The sequence below is a fragment of the Dipodomys ordii genome, unplaced genomic scaffold (assembly GCF_000151885.1).
Source record: "Dipodomys ordii isolate 6190 unplaced genomic scaffold, Dord_2.0 Scaffold23, whole genome shotgun sequence".
Lineage (NCBI taxonomy): Eukaryota > Metazoa > Chordata > Mammalia > Rodentia > Heteromyidae > Dipodomys > Dipodomys ordii.
The window spans coordinates 7603266-7612276 of NW_012267239.1; the positions used below are offsets into that span (position 1 = coordinate 7603266).

At 43.5% G+C, this 9011-nt stretch overlaps 1 protein-coding gene across 2 annotated transcripts in view; it reads left to right on the forward strand.

The window, feature by feature from the left end:
- Positions 1–9011, forward strand: part of Sppl3 (signal peptide peptidase like 3) — an 81442-nt gene that overhangs the window by 55540 nt on the left and 16891 nt on the right. For both annotated transcript variants that reach the window (XM_013014534.1, XM_013014535.1), the window contains exon 2: positions 4275–4352. The gene's annotated coding sequence lies outside the window, so the exon portion shown is untranslated. The remainder of the gene's footprint in view (positions 1–4274; positions 4353–9011) is intronic.

The following is a 9011-nucleotide window of genomic DNA, read 5'->3' on the forward strand; positions in this document are numbered from 1 at the left end:
ATAAGAGTCTCACAGACTTTCCTGCCCAGGCTGGCTTTGAACTGCAATCCTCAGATCTCAGCCTCCTGAGTAGCTAGGATTACAGGCATGAGCCACTGGTGCCTGGCATATTATCTCTATTAATAATAGCACCTTGTTCTACAACCCTGTGTGAGGTGTTCTTACCAGACTATAACTTAAATATTTGCCTTATTTACTTTTTGTAATGTAAATGGTTATTCTATTTTACTTGATAAGACACCTGTTAAGCCTAGAATACAGCCTTGTATTGCTTAACAGCATATAGGTGTTGTGAGAAATGTGTTGTTGGGCATTTGTGTCATTGAGCAGACATCAAACATCAGAGGCTTACTTCAGATCCTGCAGTGTTCTGAGCCACCACCATATGTGCTGTCGTCTTTGATGAAAATGTCACCATACAGCATATCATGGTTCATATTTGTCCATCCAGAGTCCATGGGAACAAATAGCTGCTCTGTAGGAGGCATGAGGATTGACACGCTTCTGTTGATTTGGTAAAATCTGAAATATAAAGAGAGGCCGTGAAATACGTTTTTGGGGCTCTCCTTTGTAAAATCAGCTACTCAGGGGTTTGAGATTTTTTTTGGGGGGGGTCCCGTCGTGGGGCCTGAACTCTGGGCCTGGGCGCTGTCCCTCAGCTCTTCAGCTGAAGGCTAGCGCTCTACCACTTGAACCAGAGAACCACTTCCAGCTTTTTTTCTTTTTGCTTATGTGGTGCTGGGGAATCGAACCCAGGGCCTCATGCATGCAAGGCAAGCACTCTACCACTGAGCCACCTTTCCAGCCCCAGGAGTTTGAGATCTTTAGTTCATGGTTCGAAGCCAAACTGGGCAGGGAAGTCCATGAGATTCTTCTCTCCAGTTAACCACCAGCCAAATAGAAGTGGAACTGTGGCTCAAAGTGGTAGAGCTCTAGCCTTGAGCAAAAGAGTTTAGGGAAGCTGGGTGCCCAGTAGCTCAGGCCTGTAATTCTAGCTACTCAGGAGGCTGAAATCTGAGGATTATAGTTCAAAGTCTGCCTGGACAGGAAAGTACATGAGACTCTTCTCTCTAATTAATGACCAGAAAACCAGAAGTGGCGTTGTGGCTCAAGTGGTAGAGTGCTCACCTTGAGCTGAAGAGCTGAAGGACAGCACCTAAGCCCAGAGTTGAAGTCTACAACCAACCAAAAAAAAAAAAAAAAGCTTAGGGACAGTGCCCAGGCCCTGAGTTTAAGGCTGATGACAAATCCCCCCCGCCCCCCCTCAAAAAAAAAGATTTGGCATGATAAACTTCTAATACACACCATTGGCTCTGAGCTACTTGAGTTTTATACCTAAATGCCCAACTGTCAGTACATTCAAAACCTAACTGTGTCTTTTCCTCCTGTGTTGCCTTTTGTTTCTTTTGCTAAATGGAACAGGCTTAGATTCAGAAAACCCAGGGGTCATCCTTACTTTTTCCATCTCCTGGTTCTTAGAATGACAACCAAATTTAGTTTACTGTTTTATATATCTGTAGTTCATCTATTTCCCTAGGAAAGTTTCCCCACCTCGTTCTCAGATGGAAATTCATCCACCCTATACATTCTCATAGGATCCCGAATTGTCTTTCTCTCCTGGGCAACACTTTCCATAATTACATTATTTGCTAAAGTTATACTTTGAGAAAGCACTTTTGAGGGCTGAGAGTGTGGCTTAGTGGTAGAGTGCTTGCCTAGCATGCATGAAGCCCTGGACAGGACCACATAAGCAGAAAAGGCCAGAAGTGACACTGTGGCTCAAGTGTTGGAGTGCTAGCCTTGAAAAAGCAGCTCAGGGACAGTGCCCAGGCCTAAGTTCAAGCCCCATAACTGGCACAAAAAAAAAAGCATATTGAGGGTGACATTGTCCAAAAAGAAATGTATTCACTACCTGACTTAAATATAACAATAAAAATAAATTAAAAAAATACATTCAGGCACTGACCAAGGGGTCTTTGCATGTTTTTAGATCCTCATTATCTACCAGATGATAGCCTGGCACACTAACTTCATTAAATACTTGCTTAATGAAAAAGATTTTGTTTTACTGAAGAATGGAACTTGGGGGCCAGGAATGTGGCTAAGTGAATAGCTTGCTTGCCTACCATGCATGAAGCCCTGGGTTCGATTCCTCAGTACCACATAAACAGAAAAAGTTGGAAGTGGTGCTATGGCTCAAGTGGTAGAGTGCTAGCCTTGAACAAAAGCAGCTCAGAGACAGTGCCCAGGCCCCGATACTGGTAAAGGGAAAAAAAAAGAATGGAACTTGGAGCTAGGCGCTGATGACTCACGCCTGTAATCCTAGAATCCTAGTTAGGAAGCTGAGAGCTGGGCAGTAAAGTTTGTGACACACTTACCTCCAATTAACCAGAAAACTGGATGTGGCCCTATGGCTCAAGTGGTAGTGTGCTATCCTTGAGCAAAAATATCTAAGGGACAATGCCCAGGCCTCAAATTCAATCCCCAAGACCCCAAGAGGGGGAGGCAGGGGGCGGGGGCGGCGAGGGAGGGGAGGAAATTGTGAAGGGTGACCTTGAAAACCATTTCTAAGAATAAAGCCGAAGCAGGAATCCAAAGAAGTAGATAGGAGAAGTGAAGGAGTTGAGGATATGGAAATTATGGGATTGGCTGAGGGATGTGTGGAAAATAAAAGAAATGGGTGTCAAGAATGGGCAGAGTCTATTTATTAGACATTATGTGGAAAATGAACTATGTAACTTATGGGCAAGGACTGGAGGGAGAAACTGGGGGAAGGAAGGAAAGGGTAACATTGTCCAAAAAAGAAACATACTTATTACCTGACTTATGAAATGATAACTCCTCTGTACAACACTTTTATAAATAACAATAATATTATACTTTTAAAAAAGCCAGGTGCGGGCTTGGAAGGTGGCTCAGTGGTAGAACGCTTGCCTTGCATGCCTGAGGCCCTGGGTTCGATTCCTCAGCACCATATAAGAAAAAAGAAAAAAGCCGAAGTGGTGCTGTGGCTCAAGTGGTAGAGCGCTAGCCTTGAGCTGAAGAGCTGAGGGACAGCGCCCAGACCCAGAGTTCAGGCCCACAACAGGACCCCCCCCCAAAAAAAAAAGCCAGTGCCAGTAGGCTTACACCTGTAATCCTAGCTACTCAGGAGCCTGAGATCTGAAGACTATGGTTCGAAGCCAGCTCGGATAGGAAAGTCAATGAGATTCTTAGGGCATCTCCAGCTTAACCACAAAAAGCTGGAAGTGAAGCTGTAGCTCAAGTGGTAAAGCACTAGCCTTGAACAAAAGATGCTCAAGAACTGGCACCAAGAAACAAAAAACAAGACTATAGCTAATGGGGAGTATTAAAGAATTCATCTCCCTCCCCACAAAAAAGAACAGAATATTTGGGGAGGAAGAATGATGATGATTCACTTTACACCTTTGGCTGTGAAGAGCCATAAGTAGGACCCATGTGGAGGTCATTGGTGGCAGGAAAACAAGTAGAATTCAGGAGAGAGATATTAATTCTGAGTAAAACCAGCAAAAATTATTTGTAATTCCAATGTAAATGGATACAGATTCAATCACAAAGAATTGTGTGTGTTTGTCTGTGTGTCATGGGCCTTGAACTGGCCTGGGCACTATACCTGAGCTCAAGCACTCTACCACTTGAGCTATGCACCACTTCTGGGTTTCTGATGGTTAATTGGAGATAAGTGTGTCACAACTCTCCTGCCCAGGGTTGGCTTTGAACTGCAATCCTCAGATCTCAGCCTCCTGAGTAGCTAAGATTACAGGTGTGAGCCCACCAGTTCCTGATTACAAAGACATTTTGTCAGTGGAATAAATTCGGTAAAAATTTTGGAACTTTGGGGTTTGCTTTTTTTTTTTTAATAAGTGCCATAAATGTATGCTATGAACCTTTTCATTTATCCTTATGCTAAGCCAACAAGCCTCATTTTATTTATTTATTTTTCTTGGGTTTTTTTTTGGGGGGGTCCGGTCGTGGGGCCTGAACTCTTAGCCTGGGCACTGTCCCTCAGCTCTTCAGCTCAAGGCTAGCGCTCTACCACTTGAGCCACAGCTCTACTCCCAGCTTTCTTTTTGCTTATGTGGTGCTGAGGAATCGAACCCAGGACCTCATGCATGCAAGGCAAGCACTCTACCACTGAGCCACCTTCTCAGCCACAAACCTCATTTTAGTTATGTAACTTTTCTGAGAAGTAAATTCTGAGCTCCATGAGGACTTGCTGCATATGCTTAACTCATTTCCTCTTATTTCTCTAGGGCCTATTCCCTGGTGGATTCCAGTCAAGTGTCTACATTCCTGATATCCATCCTCCTTATTGTTTATGGTAGTTTCAGGTAAGGTTTCTCCAAAAGGATTGAATTCTGTTGTAGCTAGAGGAAGTATTGCTCTAAAAATATTGGCACCAGAACTTCGTATTCTGTAAAGAGAAATGGGACTTTGGCAGGATTTCCTTTAAGGCAAAATTGTTCTAGTATTGTTATTGAGTTGGCTGCTGGTAATCTCATTATGGTTTTTGCTTGTTAATACAAACATGCAAATGCTAATTGCTTAAAATTCTGGTCTGAAAACAATGACTCCCTAAAAACACTCATCACTGGGAAGGTTATAGAGAGATCCTGATGATGATTGTAGCAGGGAACAAATAAATATGGAGCCAGGTGCTGGTGGCTTACACCTGTAATCCTTGCAACTTAGGAAGCTGAGATCTGAGGATCATGGTTCAAAGCCAGTCTGGGCCTGAAAAGTCTGTGAGACTCTTACTTGCAATTAACCACAAAAAAAACAGAAGTAGAGTTGTGACTCAAAGTGGTAGGGCAGGGGCTAGGAAGTTGGTTCAGTGGTTGTGTGCTTGCCTCCCATGCATGAGGCCCTGGGTTTGATTCCTCAATACCACATAAGCAGAAAAAAAACGGAAGTGGTGCTGTGGCTCGACTGGTAGGGCGCTAGCCTTGAGCTAAAGAGCTGAGGGACAACACCCAGGCAGGTCCAGAGTACAGGCCCTGTGACCGTCAAAAAAAAAAAAAAAAAAAAAGTGGTAGGGCGCTAGCCTTGTAGAAAAGAAAAGCTCAGGACAGTGTCCAGCCCCTGTGTCCAAACCCCGCAACTGATAGAAACAAAAGTAAATGGAAAGCCAATTCAAAATACAACAACAATAAAAAGCTTTTTCCCCCCTGACCCAAATTTGAAAGCTAAAATTCAAAAACTAAATTCAATGTTGTATTTACCCTGACCTTAGAGAAATCACTCCTTCACTGTGCCCACTCCAGTATTAAAATTAACAAAAATATGGTATCCTTAAGATACTAAGATTAGGATAGGGAATGTGGCTTACTTGGTAGAGTGCTTGCCTACCATGCATGAAACCCTGGGTTTGATTCCTCATTACCACATACTCAGAAAAAGCCAGAAGTGGTACTGTGGCTCAAGTGGTAGAGCTCTAACCTTGAGCAAAAAAAGCTCGGGGACAGCGCCCAAACCCTGAGTTCAAGCCCCAGGACGAGCCAAAAAAAAAAAAATACTAAGATTAAAAATTATTTATTTTGGGGCTGGGAAGATGGCTTAGTGGTAGAGCGTTTTCCCTGGATTCAATTCCTCAGCACCACATAAGCAAAAAGAAAAAAGCCGGAAGTGGCTCAAGTGGTAGAGCGCTAGCCTTGAGCTGAAGAGCTGAGAGACAGCGCCCAGGCCCCACGACTGGACCCAAAAAATAAAAATAAAAATAAAAAATAAATAAAAATTATTTTGCCTTTCTCATTTTTTTTTATCAGTCATGGGGTTTGAACTACTTGAGCCACAGCACCACTTCTGGAATTTTTCTGTTTCTGTGGTGCTAAGGAATCGAACCCAGAACCTCATGTATGCGAGGCAAGCACTGTACCATTGAGCGACCTTGCCAGCCCCCCCTCATTTTTTTTTTTTTGCCAGTTGTGGGGGCTCAACTCTGGGCCTGGGCGCGGTCCCTCAGCTCTTCTGCTCAAGGCTAGCGCTCTACCACTTGAGCCACAGCTCCACTTCCGGCTTTTTTTCTTTTTGCTTATGCGGTGCTGGGGAATCGGACCCAGGGCCTCATGCATGCAAGGCAAGCACTCTACCACTGAGCCAACTTCCCAGCCCCCCCTCATATTTCTTAAGTAGTAGAATGCTAGGCTTGAGCAAAAGCTCAGAGACTGCACTCGGGCCCTTTGTTCAAGCCCCAGGGGCAGCACGCCCACCCCACCCTCAATTTTTTCAGCTAGAAGCCAACTTTTTAAAATTTAAAACTTTAAACTTTCAGTGTTGTTAAATTTTAAAAATATTTGGGGACAGGAGGCATGGCTCATGTGGTAGAGTGCCAGCCAGTGAGCAAAAGCGCCAGACAGAAGTTTGAGTCCAAAAAAAGTTGCTCAGGTGAATTAGAAACTAACTGCTTGTGTTAAGAACATAGACTCTCAGGCTGGGAAGTTGGCTCAGTGGTAGAGTGCTTGCCTCACAGGCATGAGGCACTGGGTTCGATTCCTCAGCACCACATAAGCAAAAAGAAAAAAGCCAGAAGGGGCGATGTGGCTCAAGTGGTAGAGCGCTAGCCTTGAGCTGAAGAGCTGAGGGACAGCGCCCAGGCCCAGAGTTCAGGCCCCACGACTGGATCCAAAAATTAAAAAATTAAAAAAAATTTTAAAAAAAGAACATAGAGTCTCATAGACCAAGATAAAAAGATACATTATTTTGTAGCTTTTCATAGTGGGCATTTAGAGTTTTTTGGATGACTGTCACCTTTCAATGGAAGCTGGTGGTGTTGCATGAAAATGTGTTTCAGCAAAAACAGTTAGGCTAAAGTTATAGGTACACAGCAGATGACCATCTTGCCTTAGAAGTATGGCCTGAGGTCATAATAAAAATATAGTACATGAACTGTTAATTCTTCCACTGGTTATTCCTGACTGCTGGTCTCTAGATAAATATGGCAGCAGTCCAGACATGTATGCTGTTGCCAGCTGAATACAATCCCATAGTCTTAATACTCATGGCATGTTCCAAATTTTGTTTGTTTTGGCAGTACTGGGGTTTGAATTAAGGATCTAACACTTAACAAGGCTAGTGTTCCTCTACTGAGTTACACCTCCAGCCCTTTTTTGACTGCTTTTTGTTGTTGTTGTGTTGGTTATGGTGCTTGAACTCTGGGCCTGAGTGCTGTCCCTCACTCTTCAGCTGAAGGCTAACACTCTACCACTTAAGCCACAGTGCCACTTGCGGTTTACTGGTGGTTTTTGTTTTTTTTTTTTTGGGTCCGGTTGTGGGGCCTGAACTCTGGGCCTGGGAGCTGTGCCTCAGCTCTTCAGCTCAAGGCTAGCACTCTACCACTTGAGCCAGAGCGCCACTTCCGGCTTTTTTTTTTCTTTTTGCTTATGTGGTGCTGAGGAATCGAACCCAGGGCCTCAGGCATGCAAGGCAAGCGCTCTACCACTGAGCCAACTTCCCAGCCCCTTACTGGTGGTTTTTGGAGATTAGAGTTTCATAGACTTTCCTGCCTGGACTGGCTTTTGAACCATGACCCTCAGAACTCAGCCTCCTGAGTAGCTAAGATTACAGGCCTAAACCACCAGTGCCCTGCTTACGTTTTCTTATATCTAAAAGTCCATTGTCAAATTCAAGATCACAGGGAATTACCCTGTATCTAAGTTTTGGCCCTTAGATTATTTAAATTGTTTGAAATTAGTAATACATTAGCAGGCAATGAGCCAAGTAGACAGGACAAGGTGGTTTCTGTCTGTAATCCCAGCATTTGAGAGACTGAGGCAGGAGGATCCTGAATTTGAAACCACCTTAGACTACATAGCAAGACCATCTTTAATAAAAGAAGAAATGAAGCCAGGCGCTGGTGGCTCACGCCTATAATCCTAGCTGCTCAGGAGGCTGAGATCTGAGAATCAAGGTTCAAAGCTCTCCCAGGCAGGAAAATTCATGAGACTCTTATCTCCAATAAAACACTGGAAAACCGGAAGTAGCACAGTGGCTCAAGTGGTAGACAGCTTGCCTTGCACTGAAGAGCTGAGGGATAATGCCCAGACCCAGAGTTCAAGCCCCATGACCTACAAAAAAAAAAAAAGAAAAGAAAATGAACCAAGAGCTAGCATAAGTAATTGACAAAGGGGGAAAAAAAGAAATCGTAAGCTTATATGTATGGAATATTGTTTAATGAATAGTAGTAGATAATTCTATATCAAAGATTCAGTCACTACAGTGACTATGCTTCTTATGTCTCCCTTCTCCATTGAATGTAAAATGCACTTGTGTGAAATCCAATGGTGCTTTACGTGTGTTTGTTACCCCTGTAGTCCATAGATCTGTTCAGAATATAGAAGAGATTGTGTTGCTGGTTAAATCAAAGCTGACCTGGTATAAAGAAAGCAGTACTTACCAGCAGTGCTGGAGATGAAGTTGGCACACCCTTTCTGACCCTTTCCAGAAGCAGCTGTGTGCTATGAAGAAGGCTCTGTGTGGGTGTCCTTTGACATTCCTCCTTCCAGGTTTTTTGATTGTTTGGGTTTGTTTTTGGGGGGTTTCTTTTGTTTTGTTTTTGCCAATCCTAGGACTTGAACACAAGAATCTGGGTACAATTCCTGAGCTGCTTTTGTTCAAGTCTAGCACTCTACGATTTGAGCCACAGTGCCACTTCGGGCTTTTTCTGTTTATGTGGTAATAAGGAATCAAACCAAGGGTTTCATGCACGCTAAGCAAGCATACCACTAAGCTACATTCCCAGCCCCCAGGTTTTTATCATAAAGAAGTAATTATCGATGTGCACAGATATATAGCTGGAAGATGCACCTGGGCTGGAATGCTTTCATCTGCAGACAGGAAAGCTCTTGAACTGATAGACCTGAAGGAATGTAGTATATATTTTTAATGTGGCAATAAGAACTCCTTCATAATTCAAAAGGCATTTTCTTTCTTTCCCAATGTTAGCAGCATAAAATACTCTCTAAATACTTTTCTGACCTACTTTTTTTTTTTTT